The sequence below is a fragment of the Grus americana genome, chromosome 15, assembly GCF_028858705.1.
Source record: "Grus americana isolate bGruAme1 chromosome 15, bGruAme1.mat, whole genome shotgun sequence".
Lineage (NCBI taxonomy): Eukaryota > Metazoa > Chordata > Aves > Gruiformes > Gruidae > Grus > Grus americana.
In genome coordinates this window covers 10618164-10636834 of record NC_072866.1, presented here as the reverse complement: position 1 = coordinate 10636834, position 18671 = coordinate 10618164, and the positions used below count along the sequence as shown (strand labels likewise).

The 18671-nt window shown below is 55.7% G+C and overlaps 1 protein-coding gene across 3 annotated transcripts in view; it reads left to right on the top strand.

Annotated features, from left to right (window-relative positions):
- Positions 1-18671, top strand: part of RAI1 (retinoic acid induced 1) — a 76694-nt gene that overhangs the window by 23231 nt on the left and 34792 nt on the right. The window contains exons 1-2 of one of the 3 annotated variants that reach the window (XM_054843709.1): positions 12276-12471; positions 12576-12656. The exons of 1 other annotated variant lie outside the window; for it this stretch is intronic. The gene's annotated coding sequence lies outside the window, so the exon portion shown is untranslated. Of the gene's footprint in view, positions 1-12275; positions 12472-12575; positions 12657-18671 lie in introns of those variants that run through there. One more of the 3 variants, XM_054843708.1, reaches the window with a different exon arrangement.

Genomic DNA, 18671 nt, shown 5'->3' with positions numbered 1-18671 from the left:
GGGATGCGTGGCGGGGAGCTGGCTCCCGTACCTGAACCACTTTGGAGACAGGGCTGGGAGTTATCACAGCTTTTCTTAGCAAGAGAGCCCTCCACCGGAATAATGTGTTGTGGACGTAAAAGGAGATCTGGAGACGGAATGTTTTCACCCTGGAAGCTGCTAAGGAACTTGCATTTAGCTGCTAGCAATCTGTTTCAAACTGGCTTTCTGTCCCAGGAAAGAGAAAGCAGAGCAATCTCGCTGTGCTGACCAACTGTAAATTCTTTCCTGGCTTTGCTGGGCAAAAACAATGTGCACTCAGTGAAAACCTCCCAGAAATCCAGGACATGGGTATTTTATGTCAGCCCTTTACCACTTTGAAGAGAGCAGCTGAGGAGACCAGTCAAGATTCCCTGACTTTTATTTACCGACAAGTCAGTGGAGTGTCTGGTGAAGGACAGAGATGCCGCCTCCCTCCCTGAGCTGGGCAGGTCACGGTGACACACGCGTGACCGTGGGAAAGAGGCCGAGAAACTGTCTCTAAGAGAAGAGATTCGAGATGGATGTGCGTAGCAGAGCACACAACGCAAAAGCCATGTTGAAACTTTGCATTTAGATGCCTGCAGCAGCAAACCAGGGAGCTTTCCACGAGGACCAATAGATTGCCCGCCTCACAGCCTTTGCTTAAAAAGTATTCATAAATATACGCGCCACTACTAACCATCCTTTTCTGCTGGGAATTGCCATTAGCAGCTAAAATCAGCGTTTTACATATAAAAAGCACTGAGACTTAATTCTGTGCGATACTTTCTTCAAAGTCCTTGTGGAAGACACAACTCCAAGCTGGGTTTCGGCTAAGAGTTACGGTGAGGTGTTGGGAAGTGGGGATTGTAACGCTGCTCAACGTATGATCGCAGCACCCAGGAGGTGCACGTGGCGCGGTCAAGATGAGATGCCACGACAGATGGGGTGTACTCCCCGAAGATGGACCTGACAGACCTGTGAGTTGCTGCAAATGGAAGTAGCCTCCACCACGAGCAGCACTCCCTTAGAGGCCAAAAATGGACACGTATTCCTGGATGCAGCAAGAAGTGCATCCCTGATGCTAATTATCCCGTCACATTGCAAATCCCTGCTGTAGCACGGAGGGATGCGTGAGTCGTTCAACCTTCTGAACATGGAGGCCGCTTTCTCAGAAGCACCTGGACTTTCCCAGCTGAAGTTGCACCCATGCTGAAATGAGCCTGGAGCGAAGATCCCCGTGGAGTTGCTGGTTTGGAAGGGAGATGCAGTCTTGTGCTCAGGTCTGTGGAGGACTGTCCAAACATGAGGAATTAGGATGGGATTTCAGTGGAAGCGGATTATCCCATTTCTCCCATTAGCACATTTCTTCCTCCGAAGCAGCACACGACAGGCAGGGCAGCAGCCAAGGTGGCCAGTGGGGCACCTCCCGTGTGTGCCGGAGGGGACTGAGCCACGAGCTCCGGAGGGTTCCCTGTGTTCCCGGTGTGGCTGGAGCAGGAGCAGGATGGAGGGGGAGCAGACGGCGGGCACGGAGCTGCGGCGCTGAACGGGCAGCACAAAGCGCTGTCAGAACAGCAGGGGCTCGTGCTGGCGACGGCTGCAAATGGAGATGGAAAGGGCTGGAGAGGAAAGGATGCGACACAGCTGGTCCCCTTCAGCTTTGATCTCTAAAGCAGAGGGGTGGTGGCCACAGAGCAGGAGGGGGGAAGAAGGGGGATGACTCATAAAAATATTGGTGTTTCCATGAAGATGCAGTTACCTGAGGACAGGAAGGAGGAGGGAACTTCTCTGCAAATGTGGGGGGAGCTGGAAGAAAAAGTCCCACTTGTGTAGAAATCGCCAGCCCGCTTAGGAACACAAAGCTGTTTGCTTTGGAGCCAGCGGGTTGGTTATTTGCTGTGAGTTGCTGGTTATGTGCAGAGCAGAAGGTGGTTTGTGTGCTTGTTGCTTCGGGGCAAAAAAAAAGAGAGGAAAAAAAAAAGGAAGAGCTGATTTTCTTGGAGTCCTGTGCGGTGGAGATGTCTTTGGAAGAGAAAACAGAGATGTCCTTCCTGCTGCTGGGTGAGGGAGTGGGTTGAGGGGGATAATCCAACCCCAGGTAGCTGAGAAGAAGTCAAGCGCACCGCAGGATTTTCGCTCGGAGGCTCTGGCCATGGGAGGGCTGAGGTTTCACCTTCCCAACCACGGTGAGGTTTGCGCTGGGGAGAGGGTTGTGGTTTATTCACAGACATGCAGATTTGCTCTGCATACCCATCCCTTCCCCTCACAAGCCAAGAGAGGGGCCCTGTCCTGCGCAGGAGGATGTGAGAAGGACAGGAGGATGCGAGAAGGACGTGTGGACACAGCTGACGCCTGCCCTGCACCAAAGCAAGCTCAAACTTTCTCTCACTGCTCCCTCCGTGAGGCCTTGGGGGATTCCAGCTCATAGAAGCCTTATAAGCAGCATAGGACCAGCTCTAATTTTTATCCTGGAGGCAAAAATCACTGGAAATAATGCTTCATCACTCTGAAGGTCCTGACACCACCCTTAACCACCACATCACGAGCCTCCTGTCGCAATTGTGATCTGCGTATGTGTCAAATCTTGCCTCGCAGATAAAAGCTGCTCTGCAGGCACCTTTTGTACTAAAATACGGAGCCTTTAAAATGTGAAAGAAACAACAAAATGTAGGACGCCACACAAAGCTGACCCACTGGGGACTAGGGGAAAAAAAAACCGCAAGAAGGAGGGCTTGACACACAAAAATTGTTTTGTTAACAAAGCATCATTGTTCCACTCTGAATCAGTTTGACTGGAGTGGTAGAAACACCCCATCTGGAGACAGATGGAGAGTTTTCTGGCTAAAGAGAAGCGGGAGGAGGGACGGCTGACAACCCAGCAGATAGCATTGTCTGCTGCTACCTTGGCAATGGAGAGGAGAAAGGGCGGGTGGCAGATTAGGCGTCCCCTTTGCAACTCACCCGTCGCGCCGGCTCCTTCTGCGCCCTGGGCCCCACGCCCAGAGGGAGGTGCGCGCCCAGGTTGGCAGCTCGCACCCCGGGATAATCCATCCTCTCTTCCTGCAGGGCTGGTTGGGTGCTCATGGGGACCAGCAAGGTGTTTGGGAAGCTACGAGCAGGCACATCCCCCTCCAAGGTGCTTTCGGTGCCCGCCACGCCGGCAGAGCCCAGTGCACTGGGATGGTACCGTACTGCTTGTGTGCTGTGCCAGGGCTTTGTGAGATGTGGTTTTAGCAGGACTGGGGGACAGAAGTGGAAGCGGCTTCCCGAAGCGAGCACAGAAGGTTTACTCCTGCTCTCGCATCGGTTTTACCACTGACTTCCAGGAGAGCAGGATTTGGGCTGCTGGGAGGATGCCAAGCAGAAACCAGCACAGTAAGAGCTGCAGGGAGTAAAACTGGTGACAGCAGCAAGAGCTAACGCAATGCCAGAACACCCAGGGATGGGCCATGCACAGGGGTGCTTGGGTGACCCGGCAGGTCTGCAGGAGGCCTGGGGACCAGCACTTTGAATTGCCCCGGCCACCTTGCGTGAGGTTGGGAACAAGTGAGGGAAATGCCTGAGAGAGGCCCCTTATCTACCGCACACGCTAAATGCGGGATGGTTTGTGGCAGCAGGCTCTGCTGGCACGGTGTCCGCTCTGCTCCCCGAGAGTTCACCAACAGCCCCTGCTTCCTCTGCTGCCTTCCATGCCTGATGGGAAACTCTAGGGTGGGTTTTGCTCCTGCCAGAGCTTTGAGGGATCGTATCCTACCCACCCTATCTGAATTCCTGATTACTTGCTAATTGCTTGACACACTGTACTTGCAATGCAAGAGACAGGCTCACATCATCCTCTGTGGCTTGCCAGAGGAGAGTGTGAACCTCTTTTTGACTTGCCTTGAAATAGATGAAAAAGAATAGAGCTCGATATGATTAATGTGAAAACTTCAGCTTAGTTTCCTGCCTTGGCATCTGGGCCTCGGTTGTCTTAGCATCACTGTGCCTTGTGTTTCAAGAGTTGGGTGCACATGGGGGCATCTGAGAGTTGACGGTGTGGGCTGTGGTGGCCTGGGCGCTCCTCTGCACGGTCTGTCCATAATCCCCAGCCGCTGGAGACATTGAGTTTGTGCAGCAGTCACGCAAGGATTCAGGTGGTTGCCTCGAGGCACTGCTGAGATAATACCTCAAGGGCTCCTTTTCAAACCCACTGGGGCCTTTACATTTGCATGGTGGAAATCTATTCAGATGCACCATGGCTTTTCACTGAGCCGAGATGAGCAGGCCAGCTCGACCCACTCAGCTGCAGGCCGGCAGTCGTCCATGCAGAGGGGATCAGGGGACCAATACGGCGCAGATACAGCCCTGCGAGGAAAATGAGAGTAATAAAGTAAAAGGTGGGTTTGGTTTTTTGACCTCAGGGATGCAAATGCAGCAGCATGGCGGTGGCAAGGAGCGTCCTGCTGATGCCCCAGGGTCCTCAGACCCATCCAGCGTGTGCCCGTGAGCTTGCGGACGTGGATGCAGTTTTGGCTTCTCTGCCTGGCTGACCAGGTTTACCTCCCCCATCATCTGCTCTGGGCCGGATCCTGCCTGGTCCGAGCAGTGCTGAGCTGGCCCAGAGGGACGCAGCACAGAGAGGAGCGTAAGGGTGACAAGAAGGTCTGCATTGTGTCATGCTGTTCAGTGCACGAGGTCCCCGAGCGTTTGCATCCATCATGGCACCGCAGGTGCCTTTGGGGTGAAGGGGGTCACTGAATGCGACTGAACATGCAGGATGGAGTAAAACAAGTTGTCTTTACCTGAACTCTTCTGCAAGGTGTCGTGGTTGTCCCAGAGGGAAGGGACCTGGACTTTGGGGCAGCGGGACGCTTGGACAGCCAGCCCCTGCTTTTGCAGTCGTTTGTCTGCCCCGGGCTGTCAGGAACACCGTTCCCACAGCCTGCCCTGAAAACCCCTCAGTTTGCTGTCTCCCATTTCGGGCCTGCTGCGGGCAGGGATGGCTGGACTGGTGCGATCACCGCGCTGGCAGGAGAGAGGAGGTGAGGCAGGGCGGGCAGATTCAGCTCATGCCAACTGCTGTCGCGGCACAGCACCCTTGATGTTACTTTCAATGCCGGGAGGCCAGCCAGGGTGCAGACCCCACTGCCGGGCGCCGGCTGTCCTGGAAGGAGGAGACGGGGCCCGGATCGCTGGTGAGGCAGCAAAGCGTCCACAAGCGAGGGCTCTGACACAGGCATGGAGGCAGGTCAGGGTACTGTTTGCTTTGCCGCACGGCTTGGAAAGCAAAGTGCTTCCCGGGGGACCCGTGTGCCATCCACCCCACCTCCCGCACCGCTCCATCCCCACCGTCCCCATCCCGGGAGTCCTGGCATCTTGCTGCGTGGCCCTGGGCACGTGGCGTGAAATCTTTCACCTCGCTTTCCCCTGTGCAGAAAGGGGAGAAAAATCAGTGTGCGAACTCTCCTGGGGAGCAGGGGGGAGGAATTCACCTTGCTGAGAGGTGAGGGAGTCGCTGGGTAAGAGGTGTTGGAATAAGCGCAGAGCGGATTAATCTGCAGCGACTTCATTGTCGCTAATCACCGATGTAAAAGCGCCCGGGGAGGTTGGGTGATATGGGTGGCGTTGTGCAGAGGCAGCGCTGCCCGCGCCGGCAGCAGCAGCCGGGTCGCTCCTCTCTCTGCCTCCCAAACGCCTCCTGTGCCGGGCTCTGTGAATCAGCATTTCTGCAGTCGAAATGAGACAGCGGGGAAAGACGGGAGGCTGTTGGGGCATGGGGAGCCTGGCAGGGACGAGGATGGGGGGACCTCATTAAAAAGGGGCAACCTGTGAGTTGGGGGTGATCTCATGCCGTGGATCTGCAATCTGCTCCCTCTCGGTTTTTGCTCATTACCGCCGTACACCCCTCGTGCGCAGCGGCGAGGTAAACAAGCGCTGTGAGCAATGCCTCCCCTTCTCGCTCGTCCCCTCCCCGCCGCCGGTGACGAGGGAATGTGACAAGCTGGCACCGGGAGAAGGCATGAAAGCGATGTGATCCGCTGCGGCTCGTGAGCCGAGAACCTGGGGAGATCCAGTTACAGCAACGGGGTTAGAACAAAAGAGATTTGCCTCCGGGATCAATTCCTCTCCATTTTCCGGGCGGTGCACGTGCGTGTGCGTGCACGCGCGTAACAGCCTCTGTCTCCGGCGGTTAGCACTGCTGGCTCTGCAGCACAAGCAGCCCGGGGTCCGGCCGAGCACCAGCTGGGCCCTTCTCCAAAGGGCTCTGGTGCTCCAAAACGCTTCTTTTTCCCAAAACAGGGAGAGCAGGGTGATCCCCTGGGACAGGCCTAGAAATAGCAAGGCCAGGTCAGGCTTTGCAGTGCTTGAAAACCAGCAGCAAAGCCGGGCGGTTGGCGGTTGCCGGAGCTCCAGCCTGTGCTCTGCCAAGGGCTGACCCAATGCGGGGCTGGGCTCCCGGTCTGGGGCCGAGAGCACTCGTGGTCTCTGCGATCCACACGGATCGCTCCCTGTTCCCCAGGCGTTTTGAGGTGACACCTCCTCCCCTCCATCACAAGGCCGGCCAGAGAGCAAAACCCAAACCCCTTTAAAAGCCGTTTCTGCGACAAAACGGCTGTGCCAACACCGTGTTAACCGAGATGCCTTTAACCCGCAGCCACGGCCAGGCTGGGGCACAGCGACCGTTTCACACGTACCACAGGACCAACGTGAGGAATTAGCAGGGTCCCACACCCTGGGATGCTTATTGCTCATTTTGGGGGGGATTGGGCTTATTTGGGGTTGGGTTTTTTTGGCATATTGCCTTCTCCCAAATGCCGCTGGGGATGAGCTGTAGAGAGCACAGATGTGCATCCCAAGCATACCGCAACAAGGTTCCTGATTTAAGGACTGTGATTAACCTCTCTCCGACAGTTGCTAACCAGGTGCAGAATTGTAACAGGAAGAGGAGAAAGCTCGGTGAAAACAGCCAGTTTTCCTCCGTCACCTGGAAACGCACACGGATGCCATTTTCTGCCTAGCAATCAGACAGGGTTTAGGATTTATAAAGGACGTAGGGACACCCTGTTTGTATCGGCACTGCCCTGTAGCTGCTCTCTGGAGCCTGTCTCCTACTTTCCAGCTCGGGATCCTGCAAACATTGATGCAGCGTGAATCCAGCGCAAGATGTGCTGGTGTGCGGGATGATGGGCTGTGGAGCGTGCCCCGCTCGGGGCTGTGGATACAGGGGTGCTGACAAGATACGAGGCAGAAAATCACCCTGGATTTCCTGCCCTTCATCTCATGAGTATGAGCTGGAAGAGCACCATCCCTTGCACAAAAAACCCCCGTGGCCTCTCCCAGGCATTCCCGCGTGGGATATGTGCGGGAACCATGACCTGCATGTGTGGCCATGCACGTGGATTTGCCCGGTCCAGGTTTCCGTGGGACCGTGCTCTTTGGAAAGCTGGGTATTGGGAGGAGAAAAGTTGTTTTCCGTGATCAGATGTGAAAAGGGAGAGCCTTGTATTTTGCCATCAAGGGTTAAACCAGGAGCTGCCAAACTTGTTCATTTTCAGGAGATCTGGCGTCCGTGGGACTCAGGGCTCCTCTGCCCAGGACAGTCACCAGCCTCCCAGGTCTGGTTTCAGTGTGGGATGCTCACAAGTGCCAAATCTCATCTGTTCCCCCAAACGCTGCTCTGGCGTCATGGTCAGTTTTAGCTTGACTTCGAAGTTGCCCGCCGGCTGGCCAAGCACTGCGGCGCATGGGCTTCTGCACCTCGGTTTTTTGGAGGTGCAAAGAGGCTGGATTCTTACTCCTGTTTCAGCCACTGGCTGGCTGGTTTTAGGACCCCCCCAGTGTACCTCCTCCCCTTTCCTTCTCCCCATCTTAAGAGCACAGCCAAATCCCTGTATTTTCCCTCAAAGAGGAGGCTGCAGGCTGTGTTTCACACTGGGACGTCCCCAGGCAGGGAGCGGCGCTCGCTAGGCTCCAAACACTTGGCAGAGTCAAGAGCTGTCGTGTCCCTTGGGGGAACGGCAGGGAGAGAGCGGGACGGGGGATCGGGAAAGAGGGGAACCCTCAAAGTGGGTGAGTAGATGGGCTTGGGAAATGTGAAGAGACGGAAAAATTTATTAAAAACAATTAATAGCTGCTACAGCCAAGGATTTAAACTGAACCCAAAGCCTTAGGGAGGGAGGAAATGAAGTGGCTTACGATTGTTATTTTATTGCTTAATTTTTTTTTTTTAAAATATGATATGCTAAATGCAAATAAGCATTCTTACTGAGCAGGAGAGGGAGGGGATGGAAGACATGCCGGGAAAAGTGAGTGGGATCTAGGTTTTGCATCGTTCGCTGAATTACTGGCAGGTCTTTTGTAACATCTGTTAAAAATAAAACAAACATTCATTTCCATTTCTCGCTGCCTGAGATGGCTTCTGCAAAAAAATTTCAACCTGTCCAGGAATTTGTCTTGAAAGTTGCCCTCCCTCTCCTCACGCCTCCTCTTCTCCAGGGGAGATTTCCTTCCTGGACTTCCCAGGGGCTCCATTAGCCCCACATTAAAGCCTTTTTACTTTGCTCTAAAACTCTCCATCGAAGTAAAAGGAATTCTAATAAACCGCTGGGAAGACTCTGCTATTCACTCTTTCCATGGAAACACGGCGCTGCCTCGAAGCAGAGCTCCTCTCGACGGAGCCTGGGTCACGGCAGGAGGAGACCAAGGAGGGATGGAGAGATGGTTTCCATTATAAGAGACCTTTTGAGAGAAATAATCGCTGCTCTCCCACCAAGGAAAGCCTTCGAGACGACAGGGGCCTCGGCACGCCGCGGGAACGGGGCTGGCCTCGGAGGGGGTGGTGGCGTGAAACGGTGATGTGCTGGGCGCCGAGAAACTCATTAAAACGTCTGATTAGAGGAAACGAAGGCACCCGGGACCGATTCCTCTCTCTTGATGGGAGGGATGAGTCCGGGAGGGTGGATGGAGCCGGTGCCGCGGGCAGAGGCTGCACGGGGGGCTCGGGGCTGGGGACGTGGGGTGCAGTGAGGGGACGGGGTCACGGGAGGACATCGGCGGCTTCTTGCTAGGGCTGTGCTGCACCGGCCAAACATCCCACCAGGCAAAGGTCAAAAAAAGCCTGTTTGCTCTGGGAGGGGGTTTCTGGCTGCGCCCTGGGTCCCAGGGTGGGAGCTGGTCCGAGGAGGTCGGTGCGATGGACCCCCTACCTAAAGTGACTGCGATATAATTAATTTTGAGCCTCCTCGCAGGCACAATCGTCCCGAGCGTTGCCACTCCGACACTGCGCTGCAAGATGAAGGATTTTTTTTTTTTTCCTAAGCGCGAGGAAGCTCGTTAGAAATAGCCCGAAGGGCAAAGTTAGGAAATGAAAATCCATCGGATCCACTCAGAGCCGGTGCACGGCGCTTGATGAGAGTCGGGGCAGGGCTGCCTGCTCCCTGCCTGCAAGGAGCCGCGAGCGTGGGGTGTGTGGCACCGGGTGCGAGGTGTCACCCGGGCCAGGGGACGAGAGCAATCCATTGGGATCTTTGGGAGCGGGGCTGAGGGAAACTCAGCCAGCAAGAGGGATGAGAGGAAGAGGAATGAGGAAGAGGCAGCTCAGAGCATCCCACGTAGGTGCCGGGGAGGTCCCGGGGATCCCAGACCGGCGGAGCACGGCAGGGCCAGGCAGAAGGGCAGGCTGGTGGGGAAAAGCTCATTTTTCTCAGCACAGAGGAGGAAGCCTTATCTTTGTAGGTCGCAGTGGCGAGACACTGACAGAGCCAGAGCGCCTTTGTTTTAGCAGCTCCAGAAATGACATTGCAATGAGTCATTATTTTTTAGCCCCCCAGGGGCAGGAGTTGCGGAGGGGGGGTTACTTCCAGGGAAGCCTCCGACTTTGATCAGCAAGGTGAGCCCTGCCCTCACGGCGGGGAAGATGGGAAGAGGCTTTTCTATGCCGGTCGTGCTGGGTGAATGCAAGGGGCACGGAGCCATGTCCACGCCCGTGGCAGGGGGCTGTGTGCCACGCACAGGGATGCTCTGGAGCTGGATTTCATCAAGAGGATGGAAACTTTCCCATCCGCACAACTATGCAGCAGCGTCCTCTATCAGCTCAGAGGCTTTAACGAGTAAATTTACTTGCTGTGATAGGCGATGGTTTCCCACCCAGCCGGCAGTTGGGCTGAGAGAGACATGGCTGTGTCATACAAATGGAGGCGATGTGGGTGCCGGCACTTCAGAAGTGCCGAGAAGTCATGAAATCAGCCTTTGTGAACCCGTAAATCAGAGTCACAGAACTATGAAGCTGCCAGAAAAATCACAGCGTTTAAAAAACAAAGCATTTGGTGGTGATTTAATTTGCATATGGGGCTCTCAGGAGGTTGTGGTTTCAACCTTTCTCCTTGCCATGGTGAGGTCAGTGTTTAAGGAGAGCAGGGTTGAGGTCCTCCTGAAATCACAGGACTCCCGGAGGTGGGGATTTCAAACATACCAGAGCCGGGAAATGACCCGGATGGACCAGATTGCTGAATTTATGGGATCGTAGTGTGAAGATAACAAATCCTTTAGTCTTCTCTCAGTCCCAGAGAAGAAGCTGAGGGTGATGCCCATGGGGCGTGTCCCACCTCGGCTTTACTAGGGCAGCAGTCACAGCCCGTGGTGCCAAACAGTGGAGGTCTTCCCTGTGAAGGGCAGGGGGAATCGGTGGTTATGGGGGATAAATACCGAGTCCCCAGAGAGCTGTGAGGTCCTGGCTCAGTTTACTGTCCTGCAGAGAGGCACGTGTAAAGTCGGAGGTGGCTGGGAGCGTGCTGCGGTGTATTAGCTATAAACAGCCAGGCTGGGGCTGGGATGGGGCTGGGGATGAGGATAGGGATGAAGATGAAGAGGAAGGGGATAAGGGAGATGAGAGCAAGCGGTCTGTTCTGGCAGATGCTTGGTCCCCTTACGAGGTTTGGTCTGTTTTGCAGCTTGATGCCTGCTATCTCGAGTAATTAACAGGGAAAAGAGAGGGCCTGGTTATCCATCCTTCAAGAGCAAGGGGTTGAATTGAAAGGCAGCACCTTGGAAGTGGATCAAATAGCTCTCCAGCCCCCTGCGTACGGCTCGGAAACTTGCTGCCGTGCTGCGTTATCAAGGTGAACAGCTTTAGTTCAATTAAAGAGAGGCTCAGAGCGGAGTCGTGGGAGGAGGCAGGGCTGGGCGTTTGCACCCTTCGGGCAGGAGCCAGCGCGCACAGAGCTGCACGGCAGCAACCCCGGCCAGCCCGTGAGGGCACCGCTGGCAGCAGGACACGGGCATCCCGGTGTGCCAGGGCCACTAAAGCCCTCCGTGGCGAGCAGCACTATGCTTCCCTTCATGAGGGAACCAGCTCGCCCTCCTCGTCTCTGCATCAGATTTTATTTACCCCTTGGAAAAAGCGGTGTGTGTGGAAGGGTTGCTCTTTGTTACCGTCTCACTTTCCCCCGACTCCTGAAATAACCCCCCAAAAGCAGTCGCTCCTAGCGATGAGCTACCATCAGCTCACCATGCACCCAAATCCCCGCAGATGCACGGCGCTGGGAGCCCGTGCGCCTGTATTTTTCCTGCCGGTCCCTGCCTGGGCTGCAGCTGGCTACGGCACGCAGAAAGCTGCAGGTGTGATTTGTTCATTTGCCTCCACCCCCCCGCGCTGCTTCCCTCTTGCTTTCCTTCCCTGCTGCTGTGCGAGCCCACCTAGCTCATCCCACCCAGCTCATCGCGGCGGCGAGACCCGCAGCCCACCCTGCGCCGACTCCGGCATCTCCCCAGTGCAGCGCTGGTGGAGGGCTGGGATCTCTGGGGCTGGCGTGTGTGTGTGTGTGTGTGTGTGTGTGTGTGTGGTGTGTGCGAGGGGAGGGGGGGTTAATCTGATCCTACGAGGCTGGAAGAGGAAAAAAATCAAAACTATAAAGAAGGCAGCAGCCTCCTCCTTTTCCCTCTCCCCCGCTCCAGAGGATTAAGCCTACAAAAAAAAAAAAAAAAAAAGAAAAAAAATGTCTGCAGCTTTCTGTTGACCCTGCATGATGGCATTTTTGCGCTCTGTGTGCTGCCTCTGCTGATTGCTATTCCTGGCACAAACACACACACACGCGCGCGCACACACACACACACGCAGCCCCAGCACCGCTAACACGGGCACAGCGAGCCCACTCCAAAATACAAAAAAAAAAAAAAAAAAAAAAAGAGGAACACCCCCCCCCCCCAAAAAAAAACCCAATCACCCTCCAACCCAACCCAAACCGGTGCCGTTGCCCCTCGGCATCCCTGGCCACCCTGGTTTCGGCACGGAGAGCCGCCAGCACCCGCTGCCGCTTGCCCTCTCCTCCACCCCACTTCTCACCTCGTCCCCAGCTCCACCGAGCACTTTCTGCCGGAGCCGCCCGCAGCCAGAGCCCTCCACCACTCCTACCGCTGGCATTACATTTTCAGGCTGGATGCTATAGGGCCGTTTCTAATTACCTTATATCCCCTAGTGGTCTATGAATAATGGTTAGTGAAGGAGCTCAGAAGGGCTGCTGAGAAGGGAAGCAAAAAAAAAAAAAAAAAAAAAAAAAAAAGAGAATTGTGCTATTTCTCACATTTTTTTTTCTAAGGATCTAATCTGGCTACTGTGCTCTGGAAGAGGAGGAGAGCGAGCCAGCAGGAGAGAGAGGAGAGAGCGAGGACCATCGCAGGTATTGTTGCAAGCTACATCTTTGTGCTTTTTTTTCCCCCCTTTTTTTCCCTGTCTTTTTTTTTTATTGAAGCCGCAGCAGAATTGGAGGGGGGGGGGGGTGTGCGGACGGAGCTTTTTCCGGATTTATTTTTCTCTTGTGCAACTCGTGTGCCGCTACGATTGAATGGATGCACAGCGCCGGCATCGCGGAGTTTGGGGAGGGGGGTGTATGTACGTGTGTGTGTGTGTGTGTGTGTGTCCGTGTGTCCTGTTTGCAGCATCGGCTGGGGGGGGGGGTGTTGTTTTGCTTTTCTGGAAGTAATAAAGAAATTTGCAACTGGTCCAAAAATCCTCCTGACTTGCCGATTGATGGGTGTCTGAACAAAGATACAGCTGAGACTTGGAATATTTTGTGTGCAAGGGACGGATTCATTTTGCTTGTCCTGACTCCTACTTTTGCAAAGTTAAAATAATAATGGGCACGGGGCTGCGAAAGCCTCTGCAGAGGGAAATCTTCCAGGGGAGGCTTATTTAATTTAAGAGTTATCAATGTGCATGGTTTTATACTTATAAAAGTTGCGGCGGTGCCGCGGTCGGGCGCCTGGCTATCCTTGCCGTTGTCTGCACGTGAGAACGCTGACTTGATGGATTTTCTTTCTTTTATTTGGTGGCTGGCGGGGCAGGAAAAAATGGATCTAGCAGATAACCCAAGGAATCGCGGGATTTGCACATCTGGCTGCGCCTTTGGAAAGCCCCTCGGTGGGACTTTCACCTCCCGCTCCCTTTCTCCCACGGCAAATTTTGCCCCAAAATCCTCCGTTGACATTAATAAACAAACAAACCGAGGAATAACCGAGGAGCCCGGCGAGGGGGCTCGGAGCCTGCTGCCGGGTTGGGGGGGGCTGTGTGCTTTTGTTTTAAATAACGAAACGGCGATGATTGAAAACATATGAATAGGATGCAATGCAGAGCGGGTGTGTTACGGGGGGGGGAAGAGCTGGAAAACTGCTTATACGACAGAAGCGGAGCTTGAATGACTGTGGTGAGATGAAAGGCGAGGGGTCCGTCCCTCACCCGGCTGTGGGGCTGCAATGGGCAGGGGGGGGCAATTCCCAAAGGCAGAGGAATGATCTTGGGGTGGGGAAACTCGCTAGGGAAGAAAAAAAACCCAAAAACCCTGGAGTGAAGTATGCGATTATATCCCATCCAACTTTGCCGGCTGCGGCGTTAATGGAGCTAATTGTACTTGAAAATAATAAAATCAGAGGAAAATACGCCTGTGCATGGATGGGGGAGATGTGCGGGCAGCAGAAGTGGGTCCCAAAACCCTGTCGGCCCCCCAAAAGAGCCGCCGAGGTGGGTGATACTGAGGCGGTATCCAAACGTGGCCGGATTGTGTTTATTTGGGCGGAAATAAAGATCGAGCGACTGGCCCGGGGAGGGCTGTGATCCCCAGGGAACGGCTCCGAAACCATGCCGGTGCTGCCCTTCGCTGCCTGCCCTTTGCTGCCTGCCCTGCCTGGCCTTGCTTTTGTGTTTGTTTGCTTCCAAGGGGGAGGAAAAGGGAGTCGGGGGGGGGGGGGGGGGGCGCGAAGGCGGGGAGAAGCTGTGAGGGCGGAGAGCCGATTTAAATTGGACTTAATGGATTCCCAGGGCAGCTCTTTTAGATGAAAGTCAAAATAAGAGCCAAAGTGAATCTCAGCAGACCTGTCTGTTGCATTAGAGATGCAGCCTTCCTCTCCCTCCCTCCCTTTTTTCTTTAAAAGAGAGGGGGAAAAAAGTGTTATCCGTACAGAAGACGGCGTGGAGTTTCTCGTTCCTATAATGAGAGCTCTAATTGAAGAACTTGCAGCCTCTTGGGAGAGTCTTTACTGATCGCTGCTTTTGTTATTCATGCCGCGCTCTGTTTTCTTGGGGTTTTTGGGGGGGCTGGCGCAAGTCTGGCTGCGCCGGGGTCGGGGTGCGATGCTGCGTCCCCCTCAAGCCGGCTCCGTGGGCTGCCGGCAGGTAAGACCCCCTGTTCCCCCCCGGGGGAGCCGTGCCGGGCTCCCCCAGGTAGGCTGGGCGGTTGTTGCTGGCTGTGCCGTGCTCGAGGAGGAGATGTGCGGCTAAAGCACCCCGGGAGCCGGCGGGGTGAGACGCTGCAGTCTGGCTGCGGGTGGTTCTCGTCCTCACAGGACCCCCCCGGGCTGCGGGACGGATCCTGCCCGGCGCGGCACACGGGGATGGCCGGCGGTGAGGGTGCAAAGCAGGGCTTGTGCCTCCTGCCTGGGCTTGCTGCAACAGCGGGGAACCCTGCATGGCTGCGGGGTGCCATGGGGTGCCACAAGCCCGCTCGGTGCAGAGGGCACAATGCAGCCCTGCTGCCACGGCTCTCCTGGCCCTCAGGGGTCCCGGGTGGCTGTCTGCGGCCGGAGTGTCACCTGGAGGGGACAGGCATCGTGCCAAAGCCACATGGATCCTCTGCCCGCCCAGGGTGCAGAGTGGGACATGGCCACCGAGCCGGCAGGGCCTGTGCCGGGCAGGAGAGGTGATGCTCCCCCCTCTCCTGCCTTTTCTGTTGCCCAGCAATTCGGGATGGGGACGGGCAGGGGAACCGGCAGATGGGACTCCTCCCCACGGGGGTCTCGTCATCCCCACTCCCCCTCCCAGGCCCCCCGGTGTCTCTGTGACCGTGGGGAGGTGGTGGCTGTCCCCAAGCCCTGTGTCCCCACGTGGGCCCGCAGTGATGCCAAGTGTGGCAGTGGGCTGGTCTGGTGCAGCCGAAAGCCCCTGGGAGACAGGTCCCTCTTGCCCCTCTGTCCCTCTCCCAGCCCTGGACACCTTTCGCAGCTACACTTGAGCTCTACATGGATGAAAACAAGAGCCCCGAGCCCTGGGGATGCTCTCGGTGGTGTTTGGTGGCTGCAGGGCTGAGTCTGGCTGGGAAAGAGGATGTGTGAGCAGGACGGGGCTCCACCAGCCCATCGGCTTAGCATGGAGCCAAAGCAGTTAACCTGGACATCTGATCTCCTCGAGAATTGTGTATTGACCCTGACAGCGATGCATCAGGAGTGACAGACTCTCCATCATCGATCCCTCTCCTCCCATCACCAGGTGTCGACACCGACGGTCGTAGAGCCGGCTTTAATTTCAGGCCTCTGGCTCCAGCGCGTAACACTTACCCATGGTCCCAAGGTGCCACCAGGCTTTGCAAGCACCTCCGTGGGCAGGTTGCCATCCCCGTTTTGTGACAGGGATGGCACTTGCCCAGGGTGGCCAGCCGAGCCGGGGATGGGGCTTGCGGATGAGCCAGGAGCTCTGGCCGCCAGGGCCATCGGGCAGGGTGGCCTCCCAAGGTGGCATTGCAGCCTTTGGCAGAGGACCCAAGGGGCATCTGGAGCTCCTGCTTTGCTAGGAAAACCCTCTGGTCTGGTACCCCCGTGCCGTCAGTGCCGAGTGGCAGGGGACGCACCCGGGCTGGGGAGTCCTGGTCCTTCTGCAGCCTTTGCCGGGTGACCTCGTCTGGCCAGGACGCCTCTTGCCCTCCCCACCTCCGAAACGGCCGCGGCCAAATCTGATGGACACGCAGTCATGTGTGTGCGCCACCCCACTGAGGCTTGGTGGGGAGGGTGGTGTTTTTCTTGACTGCCTTGATTTTGGGCAGGATGAGGACACTGGCGGGGGCCGGCTGGCACACCACCTCTCCTCCTTCCCAGCATCTTGAGATTTCCGAGACGCACGCAGCCAGGCTGAGACTGAAAAAGCTGCTTGTGGTTCAAGAGCATCTCCTCGACGGAGGAGAGAGGAAGGCTTTTCATTCCTCCCTTTCTTTTGGAGCTAGCCAAGCTCCCCTCGCCGGTGCAGGGGCTCTTCCCGCTCCCCCCTGCAAGGGAACGTTAAAAGCCAGGGGCAGCGGATATCTTGACACCCCGTCAATCTGAGCCTTTTACAGCAGCAGTCTCTGAAGGCTGGCACTCTGCTGCACAGAAGAAAACAAGTGAGAAGAGGGGGGGAGGCGAGAGCAAGCCTTTGCAGCCGGCAATCGATAATTGTAGTGTCAGTCACTGCCTAGGAAGTTCCCGCATCCCCACTGTCGCTGGCGGAGGGAGAAGGGGAGGGCGAGAGCTCGGCTCTGCCCCGCGCAGCATCGGGCACGGGGCAGGGAGCGATTGCGGAGGGCGAGCGCCCGGCCCTGAGCAGGAGCCTCCTGCTGCATTACTCACCACTTGATGTAGCTTGAACCTTTCAACTCCCTCCCCTTGGGGCTGGAGCGGGCTGGGCAGAGGGTGTCGATGGAAAAACACTCTGCTTTCTTAGGTTTGAGGGGTTTTTTTTCCCCTTCTTTATTTTTCCTTCCCCACCCCACTCCGTGTGCATTTTGGGCTCTAATATTCTCTAAAAAATATAAAAGAAACCCAAAAAACCCCCAACCCAGCTCCTTCTCATGTGTGTCTCCGTCTTAGCAAAAGCTGAGGCAAAAGATCAAGGAATTCTTCCTTTTGTGCAGCTTTCAAGACCAAAGATGCGCCGGTGAAAAGGGGAGGCTCAGAGTACCAGGCACACACAAGTGTTAAAGGAGAGGCTTCCCTTTTGTCTCCAAGGCAATCAGCCGGTGAAGGGATCCACAAATTAATTAAAAATTGCTCTGTCTTGATTGAGTTATTCCTGCTTGCATCCCACCTGCCTATCAAAAGACTGGGAATGGCAGGAGGAAATTCCTATTTCTTTCCCAAACAGCTCAGACACGTACTACGGACTGTCTCGCTCGCCTTTTATCCCAGGCAGCAAAGGAAATAAAAAAAGGAAGGGCTGGCGCGGTATCCAAAGAGATCTCTCCCGGAGGATGCGTCCCTCTCCTGCACTAACAAATGCTGCGGTATTTGGACAATTTGGAAGGAAAATGAACAGATTTACATGTCATGCATGGGCCAAATTGTGGTTGTAACTCCATGAAGTTGATGGAGATCCATCGGAGATTAATTTGGCCCAAGGTCTGGCACTTGCTCTGCAGGGAATAGGCTGGATCTCTGCCTTGGTTGAAACAAGAGTTATTCAAATGGGTTTGTTGTGGCTGCACTATGCCCAAGTGGTAGAGCCGAGCAAAAATCCCAACTGGTTCTATCCCTTGTGCCAAAGCACCGTAAATACGCGTTGATCTGTCAAGTCGCGCACAACCTCTACCACATTTACCACCAGGAACGTGTTAAGGGGGTAGATTTATACACAGGAGCTGTGCGGCAGTCTCTCTGTGTGCTTTGCTAAGGAGACTTGAACTCCGTCCCAGCGTCCTGATGTGGGGAATACTTTCTTCCCTCCTGTTTATGGGATATCCACCCAACCTGAGCCTGCGCCAGGACCGAGCTCAGCCCGCACCCAAGCGAGCCCAGTTCCCCGTCGCCAGCTCAGCTCGTGCCTGTGCGGGGCTCGGGCTTGGTTCTGGTTTGGGGGAGCATCGTCAGTCAGCGCCTCCGAGCTGGATTCGGGGGATTGGTTTGCTGCTTTGCAGTCAGACCTTGCTTCCTCCGCTTTATTGTCATCTGCGCTCTTAGTCACTGCTCGATGCCTCACCAGGGGACACCGTTCCTGCTGCATTTATGGCAGCCGCTAAAATTGTCGCTCGGTGCTTGTGCTCCGATGGGGAGGGACACTGAGCATCACGTTGTGGACCTCGACGTTGCGTGGGGCGTGCAGCGGAGCCGCAGGGCAGGTCGGTCACCGGATGGGTCCCCTGTGCTGGGGATGGACCTCCGGCTCTGCTGGGTCCCATCTGGCTCTGGGATACGGGAGCAGTGCTGGAAAGGAGCGTCACCAGCCACGTTCTCAGGTGGAGATGGCCGGCATGTAAATGAAAATGAAATGCTCGATAAAGTAGGAAAGAATAATTAAAAACGTTCACGGCTGCTGGCTCACGAAGGCGTGGGCACTCACTGATCCAGCAAAGCACGGCCATCCCCCCCGAAACACCACGTCCTTCAGCTTGGCTGTCGCTGGGTAAACCCCCCGCACCGCCTCGTCCTGTAGTAGCGTGTCCTTCACCACGCCTGTCGCTATA